This window comes from Buteo buteo, chromosome 5 (assembly GCF_964188355.1).
Source record: "Buteo buteo chromosome 5, bButBut1.hap1.1, whole genome shotgun sequence".
NCBI classification, from domain to species: domain Eukaryota; kingdom Metazoa; phylum Chordata; class Aves; order Accipitriformes; family Accipitridae; genus Buteo; species Buteo buteo.
Window position 1 is genome coordinate 35,232,636 of NC_134175.1, and position 14,723 is coordinate 35,247,358.

Here is a 14,723-nt window from a genome sequence, read left to right on the forward strand (position 1 = left end):
TTTAACAAAATAAAACGCGTATTTTGCTCTCGAAATGCCTTTCCTGGTCAGAAAAGGAGAATTGTGGATTAATTTGACCGAATGTTGTTGTTCCACAGTAAGAAGGAAGGTGAGGCTGAATCTTAATTTTTTTCCAACAGCAAGAGTAGTTAGTTGATGAGCCTGTGGAAACCTTAGTATATGCAATGCCAATAAGGTATGTATTTTGCCTATAGGTTGTAATAGACAAAACCTGGGTTCCAGAAGCTAACTAAAGAATATTTAATCAAAGTGCAGATATACAGACTTGGTGCACTATAAGCAACATAAATGTAGTGTTAGTACAATTATAAAGTTTGTAGATCATCTTGTACTTTTTCTATATATCTAGATGCAGAAGCTGATAAGTCTAATTTACTGATTGTCTTCACAAAGTGTAGAAGCCAACGGTTTGGATTTTCTTTTCTCATCTCTTTAGTAACAGTATAAGCAATTTTTATGTTGCCTGGGAGGAGTGTCAACAGGATTATGAAATGTGGTTCTGTACTTCAGTACTGCCTATGACTAATATTAGCTGGGAACTTCCACTGAGAAATACCCAACTGAGGAACTTCCTTAAATGCAACTGCAAGCACACAGCCATTCTCTGAAGCAAAGACTTTAGCAGAAACAGCCTGCAAACTGGCTTTGGACCCAGTGCAACATTCCTTACTTTTGTAAGTGATGTCAGTGATTTCTGGAGACTCACTACCCTGGGGAAAGGTTACCCTGCATGAAAAGCAAGCAGTGCATGAACAGGCAACCGTGCATGCTTGGGAACAGTTAGCATACATAGCAACTATTGTACTGAATGTAATACATACTTTTTAACATGTTGTGAAGAAAAAGCCAGTGATGATAATGACACCAATAGGAAGTAGCAACAGCTTTGTAAAACTAATGCTATTCATCTATATAGAATGTAACCTGTGTTACATATAGAGAGAGTGCAACAAGATGGAGGGTGAAATACTTCTTAGAGAATAGCCATTCTGAGTGAAGCTCTGGAGGAACTTAATTATGCAGACCCTTGAGCTCTGTTTAAGTTTTATCCTTATCGTGTCTTCCTCCCTTCCCCCCCCAGATCACTGTATAGTGAAGCTGAGTTTCTGTAGAACAATGTAGGGAAAACACTTACGTTGGAAAATTCATTTTCTCTAGCATCAGTGCCTTTTTGCCATAGAGACAAGTATTCAGGAGATTTGACACAAAAGCATTAATTCCTTAGACCTGTCAATGTGAAGAAGTGAGATATTTTGATATCAACTGCATTACATAGGCCTTCTCCCTCTGTTCCTTGTTAAAATTCAGTAAATCTTGGTAGCTGATTTAGATAGAGCTACATTATATTCAGTATCTAATTTAAAAAACATGATTGATATAAGGAGCCTTTGCACTATTTGTTGAATGTTGTTTGATCCCAAGCCCTTATTCAGGCTGTCAGTGTGGAGTAAGAGTGGAAGAAGTCAAAGAGATGTATTTGAAATAACACATTTCATTTCTGGAATCTTATGACCTCTTTTCCTCTTCTGCAAAAAGGGGAACTATGTAGTGCAGCAAGATCACAGATTCCATGGTATTATTTTTGTTTCTGTAGTCTCGTAAAATTCCAGAGTTTGGGGAAAAGGAAGAGACAGGTGTTGATGCAAAGTCATTAAGTTAATGGACCTGTGTTAGTATACCTATAGAACTTCTTGTCAAAACTGTTCAGGATGCGAAAATTTTGGATGTGTTCAAGGGGAGATTGGGCAAGTAAGTACTTGAGAGATTCACTGAGGGAAACTAAAGAGACAGGCAGCATCAATCTCAGGAAGTTCTCTGACCTGAAAATAGCTGGCAGCTGGGAGAAGACTCTGAGGAAGTATTACATATGCTTGCCCTGTTCTTATTCTTCCCAGGGCATTGATTTCTAGCCACTGCTGAAGAGAAGATGGGTCTGAACCAATGTGGCATATGTTCTTATGTTAATGGCTTCATGCTGATACAAATGTGTAGGAATTTCTCTACATTAAAAAATCTCCTGTAAAACACAGAATACCGTAAAAGGATAGGGAACATTACTATTGCAAGAAGCTCCAGAAGATGTTGGAACATCCATTCAGAATTATTTCTTATTATTTTAGAATATCCATTTGAAAGATAAAACCTTTGAGCAGGTTTATTAGTCAGTGAATTTTATCTGGTTTGTGAAAAGACACTCTGTGTAGTTTGACTAAGTTTACAGTTAAATTGTGATGACCAACAGATCAGCTGCATAATATCATGGCTTTCATTCTTAGTAATCATTCTAACTGCACACAAAGTTAACAGAAGGTATGTCTATGTAAATACACAGCAAGGCAACCTTCTTGATTGGTGGGCTGCAAAGAGATCTTGAGGAAAAGGCCTCACAAAGAGTAGTGGATAGTGATTTTTTCCATTCTTTAGCTGGTGACAGCATCTAACTATTTAATGCAATTTATTTAGTACAGGAGTTTTGAACTGGGTTTTCATACATGCCAGTTAATATTGTCCTAGTTAAAAACTGGACAGTGGAATAAACTTTCCAGACTTCCTCCTAAAGCAAAATATATAGGGAAAGCTAGTAAAATGCTTTGATTCTGTTCCATTTTTTAAGGAAAACACAAATCCCATTTAATTATTTTTACAAGATGACAGAGCAATTGAAAATATATCTATAACTTCCCTGACACATGGAGTTGGTATACTTCCTTTCAACATGATTTGGTTGTATGTTGTAGTGGAATTTGAAAATAAATAGTTCTGTTTCTCTGCACAGTGAAAAAATATTTTGGAATGATTCATCTCTGCAGTCTTTTTCTTGTTGATATAGTTGTTCCAGCTCCTCATGTTAATTTTTAAGTTGTTTTATAAATTAAAAGATGGCTTTGTGACTTCAACAGAGTGCTTTTCTTGATTCTTACTCATAGTCATCCTATGAGAGTTTGGTGGGTCTAAGCTTGACTAATTAGAATGTGTAAGACAAAATAAGATGCTCAGATGAGTGTTTCTGTAAATCTTACAATGTACCATTGCAGTGAAGTTCTTTACCCAAGTAAACCAAAAAGATCTGAGCAGTCATTGAGCAGTCAGGCTGCTCAAGTTTTAACTAAAATTTCTTGGTGTCTACATGCACCAAAGATAAATCAGCAGCTGTGCCTGCTGAATTTTATGGTAAATCTTCCCCAACTTTAAGCAAAGAAAGCTTGAAGCTATGTACTGTGTAATGGCTTACAATGTACTGACACCGTGCTTGGCTGAATACAGCCTTGTTGTCTGTGAAGCTAAGAGGACTAAATGATAAAGAAGAATGCAGACCAGCTTCTTGCAAATGATTTTTGTTCTTACCATGTTGAAAACAGTAATATGTGTACAAAAACATAAAGAAAAAAAAAAAAAGGATAACTCATTGAGTGTTCTCAGTTCTAATACAGAAAATACATCACTGGTAATAACTCTGACTTTCTGAAAGAGTTGTTACACTTTAAGATTTATTCCTGGTGAAGTAGGGAGAGAAACACATGATCAATGGGTTTGGGCCTTTTTGCATAATTAGTGGCAAAATGCACGCGCACATGCGTGCGCGCGCGCACACACGCTCACTTCCTTCGTCTGGCACAGCTTCAGTCTTCTTATTCACCAGCTGCTAAGTCATTTTCATATCCGTAGCTGCTTCCTCTGAGTGAAAACACACCTGCTCTTCTAGCATTGTATCCATTTATTGTTGGCTTCCTAGAAGCAAAAGATGTAAGAGAATTTTGGCTTGTATCAGAGATCTGAATAAGCATGGCATAACTCAAAACTGCCACACTCTTATAAAGCTATTATATGTTAATTTGTCTGTATTAATTACCAATTCCCTTCACTAGATACACACTGAGAATTAAATGTTCTAAGTGGTATTTTGCTCACATTATTTTCTGTCTGTGCCATTTGGAAATACACTTATTTGACTAGGTTTTGACCATTGCTTTAGTGTTACCACATACCTGCCAGCGCTCTTAAATTGCACCGCAATCAGTTTATTGTGTATTAAATCAAATAGGAGAATTCTATACAGAACTGAAAAATCATTCCCTGCAACAGTGAGTAACCACTGCATTTTAGATTGCATATTTAGATTTTAATATGGGGAGTAAAACCAGGAAAAAGAAAGTAATAGATGTCGGGTTAGTTAGGAATAAGAAAGTAGCTCCTTTCCTGGTGCTCGGCTTTACCTTTCCATCCATACTCTGAAGTACAGCCAAATTGATAGCTGTCTCTAAAGCCCTCTTTTAGATTTGATCTACACTATGCCCTGGACCTTATAGAAGTGATCTCAGATTTCTTCTCCAAGTTCTTCAGAGGCAATATACTCCTACTTTGTTGACAGATAATAGAGTAGCTAAAGACAAGAATCACAAAACAAATTTAGGGTTATGGTACCAGCAGCTTCATGGAGGCTGCTACAGCCTCTGCCATATAGCTTCTTTCCTACACAAAGTATGGGACTTGCTGAAAAGCGATGCTTTAAGTAGAGCTGCTGTCTCTGGGAAATATTTTGTAGTCCTGGATTCCTTCTAGTCACATCTCTTGGAGATGAAAATTCAGTTTTGCATGGACTAATTAGGGCAGATCACAGAGATTATAATTCTCCAGTCTCATAGCTACAACAATCTTTGGGTTCCAGCCTCCATTCTAACGAAGTTTGCATGTTTTATGGTGCAATAGGCAGTAGGTCATTCCCACTTTGCTGCTTTTAACAATCAGCTTTACTGACTGATTTTGTATTTTACTGGTGCCTAGAACCAGCCCTCTGAAGATACCATCCTTGCCAAAGGCAGCATCAGCTTTACCTAAACCATTTCTAACATATGTTTGCCTGTTTTGAAGATCTATATTGGTGATAAAGATTTCACAGCCTCCCAAGGGACCTTCTGTTCTTTCTTACAGATTTTTTTTCTAAATCTCTAATTATTCTTCAGTTGAACCACACTTTCCACAAGGTACAATGAACAAACTGGACAATATGCTCCAGCTGAGACTTTCCATCCTAATTTTCAACAAATATATGCTGACTGTTTTATATCCTTAAAACAGGACAAAAACTTAAGCTTGTTCAATTATTTGCTCCAGTATTTTTCTCAGAATGAAAGTAAAGCAGAACAGTATGTAATTCCTTGGTTTCTTCTGTTCTCTCATCTTAAAGATAAACATGACATCTGTCCTTTTTCATTCTTTTAGAAGCTCATCTGCTCTCCACAAGTTCTCAAAGATAATTGCTAATGGCTCCAAAATGTCTTTATTCTGTTCTCTAAGTACTCTGAGAGGAATTTCTTCAAGCCTAGCTGGTTTCAAAATATTTTATCTAAGTTATCATTCTAGCCTGTATTCTCTCCCCTTGTCACTGATACTAATTATTTTAGCCAGCTGATTGAGGTTGACTCTTCCAGTGAAGAAAAGTAAAAAAGGTATAAGCCTTTTCAATACCATCTCTAATTGTCCTTTCTCTCCACTGAGTATTGGGTCTCTCTTTCCTTTGTCTTTGTCTTGCTACAGATGTATTATCAGAATACATCTCTTCTGCCTTGCTATTTATCCCATTTTGTGCCTTGACTTTTCTGATTTTGCCATCATTTTACATTGTTGTGTTATTCTTTTACACTCCTCAGTAATTTAACTTAGGGCATAGAAAGTGGAAACTTTATTGAGCTTAAGGTAGTTAAAAAAAATTCTTACTGTTATTTAGCATGTTGGGATTTTTTAAAGCACATTTGTTATTTTGTCCCTAGCATTGGGGTGGTTTATGTTATCTCCTGTTTTTCTAAAGGAGATGGACAATCTCTTAAACGTCTTGATTTATTTTTTTCGAGGATCATAATGATGTCTGCATACTGGATTTAGGCACATAAAATGTCTGTATAGTTCTAGTCCTGACTGATTTGCCAGAAGTCACACTGTATACATTTATGTTAGAGATAGGTCTGAAGCACAGAAATGTCTTGCTCACATCAGTGGCTTCTGATTCCTGCCTATTTTTTTATCTGATTAAAGCAGGATTATTTGGTTACTATCTGATTTGTGTAGGTTTATTTTGTGCTAGCAAATTGCCTTACTTACCAGTCCTTCTTTGCTTGCCCTTCATTGTCCTTGTTTATTTCTACATTGTCTTGGGAAGAAAAAAAAAAGAACGAAAGAAAGAAAAAAAGTTTCAGTATGTATTTTTCCCATCTGGTTAGTCCAGCACTCTTCTTAATTAGTAAAATGCCATCCTGTCAGATTCTCTCCTGCCAGGAAGTCATTCAGCTACCAAATCACTTCTTCACCTCCATCATATATTTTAACATTTGAAAACAGCAAAACTGTAAGATATCATATTCTTCCTTACAACAGAAAAAGCAAAATCAACTACAGCAATGCTAATTAAGTGTAGTTTAGGATTAATTTGAATTTAAACCAGGCCTCATGGGATTTCAGAGCACGCACCCAGAGTGTCATAAAATATGTAACAGCACTTCTTCTCAATTAACATTCATTTATTTGGGAACAATAAAAAGCAGCACAAATAGGCACAACCTGTTCCTTACTCTTTCCCCAGTAGATTATGCTCTGCCCAGACTGCTTTCCCTACTGATTATTCCAAAGGCCAGCTCCTTCTTATATCTGGACAATACCAGACTGAAACAAGTATCACTGTATTCCCTTTCTTGAGGCTTAAACCTCTTTTTCCATTACAAAGCCACTTAAAGACAATGTATTGTCTATTAAATCATAAGCCTTATATTTGAATACATCAATTTTGTTGCAAAAACATAGTTACTGTGTTTCTTTTCCATTGTGCCAAATGGAATACCAGCCATTTTAAGATTACTGTATGGTTTAATTAATTTATTTTTAAAATCCTTGTCATATCAATACAAATATTTAAATCAGTCAATGCCATCATACTTATTATAAATAACAAGGTTAATAAATGCTAAAATTAACTGTTCTTTCAAAAAAACCAGTACAGTCTCAAGGAAAAACCTAAATTACATCTGTATTTGGAATATATAAATGTATTTGAATTGTTTGTAAACAATTAGGAAACACAGGAGAAAAATACGAAGTTACAAAGCTTCATGGACAATTTTTGTAGAATTTGCTGAAGAGGAATTCAATAGGAGAGAATTCTGTATATTCATATCATTTAATAGAGATTATAGCATTTTTCTAGCTTTGTTAATTTTTTTGTAACTGCTATAGAATATATAACACAAATCTGTTTCTCTTAAATTCTGTAGGAATTTTTGCTTTTACATGGAAGCAATTTGAAAATAAATATTATCTATAATTACACCAACTGGGTATTTCTCCCAAAGTATTTCTGCTGTATTCTGATTGCTCTCTGGTGTGGGCTTTGCTATGTTTTCTGGCCATCTGGCAGGTATGTTGAGGTGAGCTTTAAACAAAATGGAGCAGAAGTACAAAGGGTAAAGTAAACTACTCAGAGAATTTTCTGCACGTAGAACTCACTTCCCTAGGCATCCACTTCTAGCTGCTGTCTCTGAATCAATAAGGGCATTCTTATGCAGGAACTTCTACTTATGTGGAAGTAAGCAAGGAAAGACTAGGTGATTGTGGCTTAGCACTGGGTACCATCGGTTCTGTAGATGTGACTGTTCCCAGGTGTGAGAAAGCTGAATAAGCTCATTGTATAGACATATCAGGTTTTAGGTTTTACCACTAGTAGCCCAGCAGAGGATGAGAGCAATTATGGTTTTTCTTCCATAGTGTAGCTTGTGAAAAGTGTTTTGTGCTACTTGAATGATAAGAATTTTCTTTGAGTAAAGGCTATGTCCATAGTGTGCAGCCAGGCTAAAATGTTATGCAAATGTAATGCAAAATGTAACGCTAGTTCACCTTAATTCTTATTTATCCTTAAATTTCAACTAAAGAAACTGAAGATGCCCAGGCATCACTTTAGTAACTGAGCAAATCTTTCTTCTTGCTTCCAGCAACATAGTCATATAAGGTGTCAGCATTTCAGCCAGTAGGCAGAGACCCTGTGAATATTCCTCGGTTCCCTGAAGCTCTCCCTAGCATACTTACACTGTTCTCTCAGACTGGATTCACTCCAAGAAATAAGTATAGCAAAGCCAGTATTTTAGAACATGGAAACAACCTCCCCCCAACTGGTCTTTATTAATCACTGTCTCTTTGGACAGCATTTTGCTTCCCTAAGTGTTTGTCAGATTTGTGCCCCAGGCATGCATACTTGAGAAATACAGTTTTATTTGGGTATTGAATAACACAATACATCTCATTAGTAATGAGATGCTTTTTCTGACAGAAAATAAGACTTATTAAACATGACTGTTGTGTTCATTCAATGTCTAAACAGTACTTTGCTGCAAATCCCAATCTACTTGAGCAGACATACAGTAAAATACCATGGGTAATACTTCATTATATCATTAGCACCAATGATAATAAATAGCAATAATGAATCTCTTGGCCTCTTTTATATTAAAAGAAATGAGAGCGTAATGTCACACTACAGGAAAAAAACAGTAGCCGACAAGAGGTTGAGATGGGTATACAGTATAATGAAAAAGGTTAATTATGGAGAGATGTCAGACACCGATTATTTCATCTGTAATAGTAGTGTTCTGTTACATTGTAAATACAGTTTTCACTCCTATTCCTACTTTTTGTGGCCAACTAATATGCAAAGCATCTTAGGAATGGTCCTGTATATTGGGAATTTTTGCCAACAAAACTGAGGAATGCAAGGTAAAGCTTCCTTTCTTTCAGCCAGACACTGTCTTTCAGCATGCATTGGTCTTTCTGTTTGTTCTTTCTCCTCCAGAATTGTTTCCATTCCTTCTAGATCCTCTTGTTTTCATCCTCTGTTGCTTCTGCATGGCTTGTAAGAGTTTCTCAGTTTTTGCTCTGCCTTTGCCCAGATTCCACCAACTCTCTCCAACTCAGCTATTCCCTCCTATTCTGCTTCTTATACCTCAGAAGCCTCCTACCTAGCCTTTGAATTCTATGGCCACCACAACTTTTCCCAGTTAGAGACTTCTTCACAATGGCTTGAATATGTTTCTAGCATATGTATTCTGGCCTGATAAACACCAGCCCCATAGACTGGCAGCATAAGAAGCTTCCCAGGTGCTTAAGATAAGGAAACAAAAAGATTTTTTTCTTTTGCTGCCTTAATACTTCAGTTGAAAAATACATGAAGTGGAAAAGTAGTGGAAAGAGTAGTATGGAAAGCAGAAATTCACCTGCCTTTAAAGACATGACCAAAGAGGAAGAAAAATGATGAGATGACGAAAACATTGCTGTAACAAGGGATTCATAAGTACAGACTGAGATATATGTGGTGAGATCATCTGTACCTAGATGATGAATCCCAATTTTCAACTAGCAACCTGGAAGGAGCCATGACTGTTGTCAGCTTTGAGTTATTTCTAAAGAGCAGCTGCAGTTGTAAAAAGACAAATCCTATTTGCCAAGATGCAGGCTTGCTCATGACTGTAAGAATAACAAAGGACACTGGATTATGGAAAATTAAAAGAAAAGAGTCTTTAAGCAAATTCTAGCAGTGATAGAAGGTAAAACAGAGGACTACTTGGGTTCTAGCCTGCATAGTTCTAGTTAACTCTCCAGCCATCCTTACCTTTTCCCTGACAAGCACATTTTTCACTGTCTGATCTCACCCCCTCCACAACATTCAGGGTAATGTTCAGACTGAATCTTTAAATCCACTCATCATTCAGAGTATATTAGACTGGGTTTTTAACCAAATTGTTGTTCTTGTTGTTTAAACCTGTAAGTTTTCAAAATAAATTGACTTGAAAGCAGACATCTATCTACATTCTTTGGATGTCTGAAGGCCCTACAAATGTCAGCCTGGCAGCAAGGGTAATGAATATACAATGATTATATTACCAGACTTATTTATTTTATCAGATTTATTTATCTTCCTTATCTCCACCCCTATTTCATTTTGACATCTGAATGTGTTTGGCATTAGGGTAATGTTAAAAAAACCCACCCCAACAAATAGCTTGGCTAAGATTGATTGAACTGTGTATTGGTTTTATGTGGCAAGGTTTTGGTAGCGGGGGGGGTTACAGGGGTGGCTTCTGTAAGAAGCTGCTGGAAGCTTCCCCTGTGTTTGAGAGAGAGCGAGCCCATACCAGTCGGCTCTGAGACGGACCCGCCGCCGGCCAAGGCCGAGCCAATCAGTGATAGTGGTAACGCCTCTGTGATAACATTTTTAAGAAGGAAAAAAAGTTGGGAGAGGGAGAAACAGCCGCCGGAGAGAGGAGTGAGAACATGTAAGAGAAACAAGCCTGCGGACACCAAGGTCAGTGAAGAAGGAGGGGGAGGAGATGCTCCAGGCGCCAGAGCGAAGATTCCCCTGCAGCCCGTGGTGAAGACCCTGGTGAGGCAGGCTGTCCCCCTGCAGTCCAGGGAGGTCCACGGTGGAGCAGATCTCCACCTGCAGCCCGTGGAGGACCCCACGCCGGAGCAGGTGGGTTCCCGAAGGAGGCTGTGACCCCGTGGGAACCCCGCGCTGGAGCAGGTTCCTGGCAGGACCTGCGGATCTGTGGAGAGAGGAGCCCACGGAGCAGGTTTTCTGGCAGGACTTGTGACCCCGTGGGGGACCCGCGCTGGAGCAGTGTGCTCCTGAAGGACTGCACACCGTGGAAAGGACCCATGCTGGAGCAGTTCGTGAAGAGCTGCAGCCCGTGGGAATGGCCCACGTTGGAGAAGTTCGTGGAGGACTGACCCCGTGGGTGGGACCCCACGCTGGAGCAGGGGAAGAGTGTGATCAGCCCTCACCCTGAGGAGGTGAAGCGGCAGAAAATAACGTGTGATGACCGTAAACCCCGTCCCTGTCCCCCTTGTGCCGCTGGGGGGGCTTGGTGGAGAAATCCGGGAGTGAAGTTGTGCCCGGGAAGAAGGGAGGGGTGGTGGGAAGGTGTTCTGAGATTTGGTTTTATTTCTCATTACCTTACTCTGGCTGATTCGTAATAAATTGAGCTAATTTTCCCTAAGCTGAGTCTGTTTTGCCCGTGACGGTAATTAGTGAATGATCTCTCCTGTCCTTATCTCGACCCGCAAGTTTTTGTTATATTTTTCTCTCCCCTGTCCAGCTGAGGATGGGGGAGTGATAGAACGGCTTTGGTGGGCACCTGGCATTCAGCCAGGGTCAACCCATCACAAACTGCTTCTAAGAGAACAAGAACTGACTTGAACTTTTTTTTTTATTAAAAAATATGGCATTTACCTGAAGCTTATCCAACTCTTTTGGGATTTTTCCCATCTGTGCTGCAGGTACCGTTTCCCTATTATTTTTAACTTTTCTCTTGCTAATGCTTGAAGATGAGCATGCATACATTGCTAGTAAGCACGTCTCAGCTAGCAGCTACATAAATAATACAAAGAATAAAAATAGGTTACTGGAAAATACAAAAGCACTAAAAGATTTGAAATGCTGTCAAATACAAAAGGTGTTTGGGGAAATTATTAAAAATGTTTTCCTCTTATGACCTTCATTTTCATATTTCTCATACGTGTGTATAATAAAACAGCATGATTCATTAAATACATAGTTTGGCATTTGGGTTCACCGTATGTTTTTGAATATCAAAATGATAGCGATTCCACCTCAACAGTTTTTTCTTATAATGTACTTTGAACAGAACATTACAGATGGTGCTCCTTGATTGCTCACAAAATTTTAGGTTTGTAGTTTTCTGAATAATTCTCTTAAGTTATCTAATGGATTTCAAGATTTTGTGTCAGGTCATTGAGGCAATGGTGAACTTCCGGGTGAAACCCAGAGTTATTTCATGGTAAGCAATAACATAGAGCCCTGTAAGTTTTATCTGTGGAAGGTGTTCTCAAATTAATCAGGTTTTGCATCAATACTGTTTTGTAACTTGGATTATCACTTGTCCATTCATAATTTCATAGATCACCCTACCCATTCACAATCCCATAACTTCCTTTTGGCAACACAAGTGCAAAAAGAAGGTGTATAGGAGGTGTGAGCATGGACAGGCTATCAAGGAGGAATATTCAAGCATTGCTTGAGCATGCAAGGATGGAATTAGAAAGACCAGAGCTGAGCTAGCGCTGAAACTAAAAGGGATGTGAACAGCAAAAAAAATGCCAAACAAACTTGTCAGGGTACACTGGCAGCAAAGGGGAGACCTGGGAAAACATTGCCCTTTGATGAACGAGGCAAGTAATCTAATAATGAGGGTGAAGGCTGACACCAATGCTGTCTTTGTTTCTGTCTTTATTGGCAAGGTCTGCTCTCAGGCCTCACAGGTCTCTGTTCCTAGCAGCAAAGCTTGGGGGAAAAAGTTAGTGTCCACAATGGACAACTGAATCAGAATCAGCTTGAGTAAACTGGGCATATGTAAGTCCATGGGACAGATGGGATTTATCTGGTGGTGCTAAAGGAGTTGCTTGTTGTTGTGTAAGGACTCTCTAAAAATCTTTTGAAAAGTTGTGATGATTAGGGAAAGCTCCTGATACCTAGCAAAATGACAAATATTATGCCCTTCTTCTGAAAAGTCAAGGAGGAGGATCTGGTGAACTACAGTCCTGTATTCCTACCCAAAGTATAGGAACAAGGTATTTATAAACATGTCATTTCTAAAGAGATAGGATGATTTGTTCTAAACCATAGATTTTCATAAGTCTTTATTATTGCATTTTAGTAAATAGGTTTGGGGTCTTGATTTTCTTTCTATCATACTTCTTCCTGCAAAAATTCTTTTTAAAATGTCTCCATGCAACAGCTGACTCCCACACTGAGTCTTTTCTACAGAATATTGGTGGCCAGGGACTACAAACTGAGGACTATTAGCTGAGCATCAGCTTGGATATAGCTTGAGCTTGGAACTATGGATTCAGCTCCTGGCATTGTTCGGTAAATCATTTGCCTAGTCCAGAAGAAAGTTACACAATTTAATTTTGGAATTTGGCTTAATATTTACAAAGCAGAGCTAGCAAGGAGAGAGAGTAGGTTCTATTTTGGTTTAAAAAGAGTTACATTTTTCCTTCTACTTAAGAGGTGATAGACCCTGGTTTACTTTGTCTCCTTTTCTGCACTCCTCTTTTTCACCAACCCCATATGGGTAGAGCAGCATCTGCAACCTCAGTTTAGCTTTCCTTTCTTCTGGCAACAGTCTGTGTGGTTTTTCTTCAGAGCTAAGACAGCCTTGGGCTTGCTAAGGTGCTTTATGGTGAGCTTCATATTGTTGAGCTTGATGACTAAATGAATGTTTTCTTTTAAATTCTTTGAACTGGTATTCTAGACTTCTCAAAACTAGATAGCTTTTACCAAAAGGCTTTACTAATTCTCCCTGGCCCAAGCAGTGAGCCAGCATTTGAGACCTTGTATGATTCGTTGCTATATGAATGAGTTAATTAATGGTTGAAAATGCTTTGGGATTCTTTGATTTGTTTTCTGGTCAGGTAATACAAAATCTGTTTTTCAGTGAATACTTTATGAATAAACAGCAACAGACAGTTCTTTGCTAACAATTTCTGTGTCTGACTTCTCAGTTACTCCTGCTCCCCAAAGTAACTGCCTAGACTCCCTTCTGAGGTCTAGCACATGACTGTCCTGTGCTTTGCTGACCCTTTTTTTGCTCTTTTTAAAGTTGCAGTCCCTCCAAAGAGGAACGTTGGCTTATAGCATCACTGTTCATCAGATCTGTGTACAATTTAGTGTCATTTGTTTCTATGATAGTTTCTAGCTGTCTCATTAAAATACTTCTTCCAATTAGGATAACCAAGAATTACCTGACTCTAATTAGGTTTCTGTTTGCTTGCAGATCGAACACAGGCTTGATGGCTTTATGATTTTCAGTATAAATATATCCTAAACATTTCTAGTGCACAGAAATGTGGATAGATTCCACTTCCCCACAACTAACACAGAAGTTCTCTATTCCTCTTTGCTTCTTCTACTCTTGTAATTTAATATGCAACAGTAGACAGCTATAATCCCTGCTTTGTACCATACTCTGTCGTGATGCTTGCTACGTTCTCTGCTTTCTTTGCCTATGGCCAGTCTACCAATATTGGTGATGATAACTTCTTCTCCTGTGCACACTGTGAATGAAAGGTCTGTGGTTTATTTACAAGGGAATCAAAACATTCTGAACATTCTGTTCACCATTTGTCATTGACTTTTTGGCCCTCTCAAAAATATGTAGTTTTTACCAAGTTCCCCCATCATCACTATCATCTGACCTGCACCTTTGGTACTAGCAGGGAAGCCTTCAGGCAGATGGCTTTCTGATTTCCTCGGGTCTTTTTCCCCTGTACCAGTGAAGCCTGCTCAAAAGACTCCTCATCAAAATAGTGCTGTAAATAAGTGTCCAAGCTAGAATGATTGACTTCACAAGATAGGTGATAATGGTGTTATAAATTTATTGTACGATAAGTTTGCCTGCTATGTGCAATCTCTTGCTGACTAATTAAGGTGCATTTGAAAATATCTCCTTTACACTCATCAAGCCTTAGATTCGTCTGTTAAATATGAATTGTACTGTAGAGAGAATTCTACATGTCAATTTATAATTTCTCCTCAATACAGCAAGTCATCATATCATTTTATATTTTGACATGTAGAGAACTTTCTTGTTATTTGCAAATACCTTTCTATGCACATTGTAATAGATGCTCTTACTGATTATTCATGA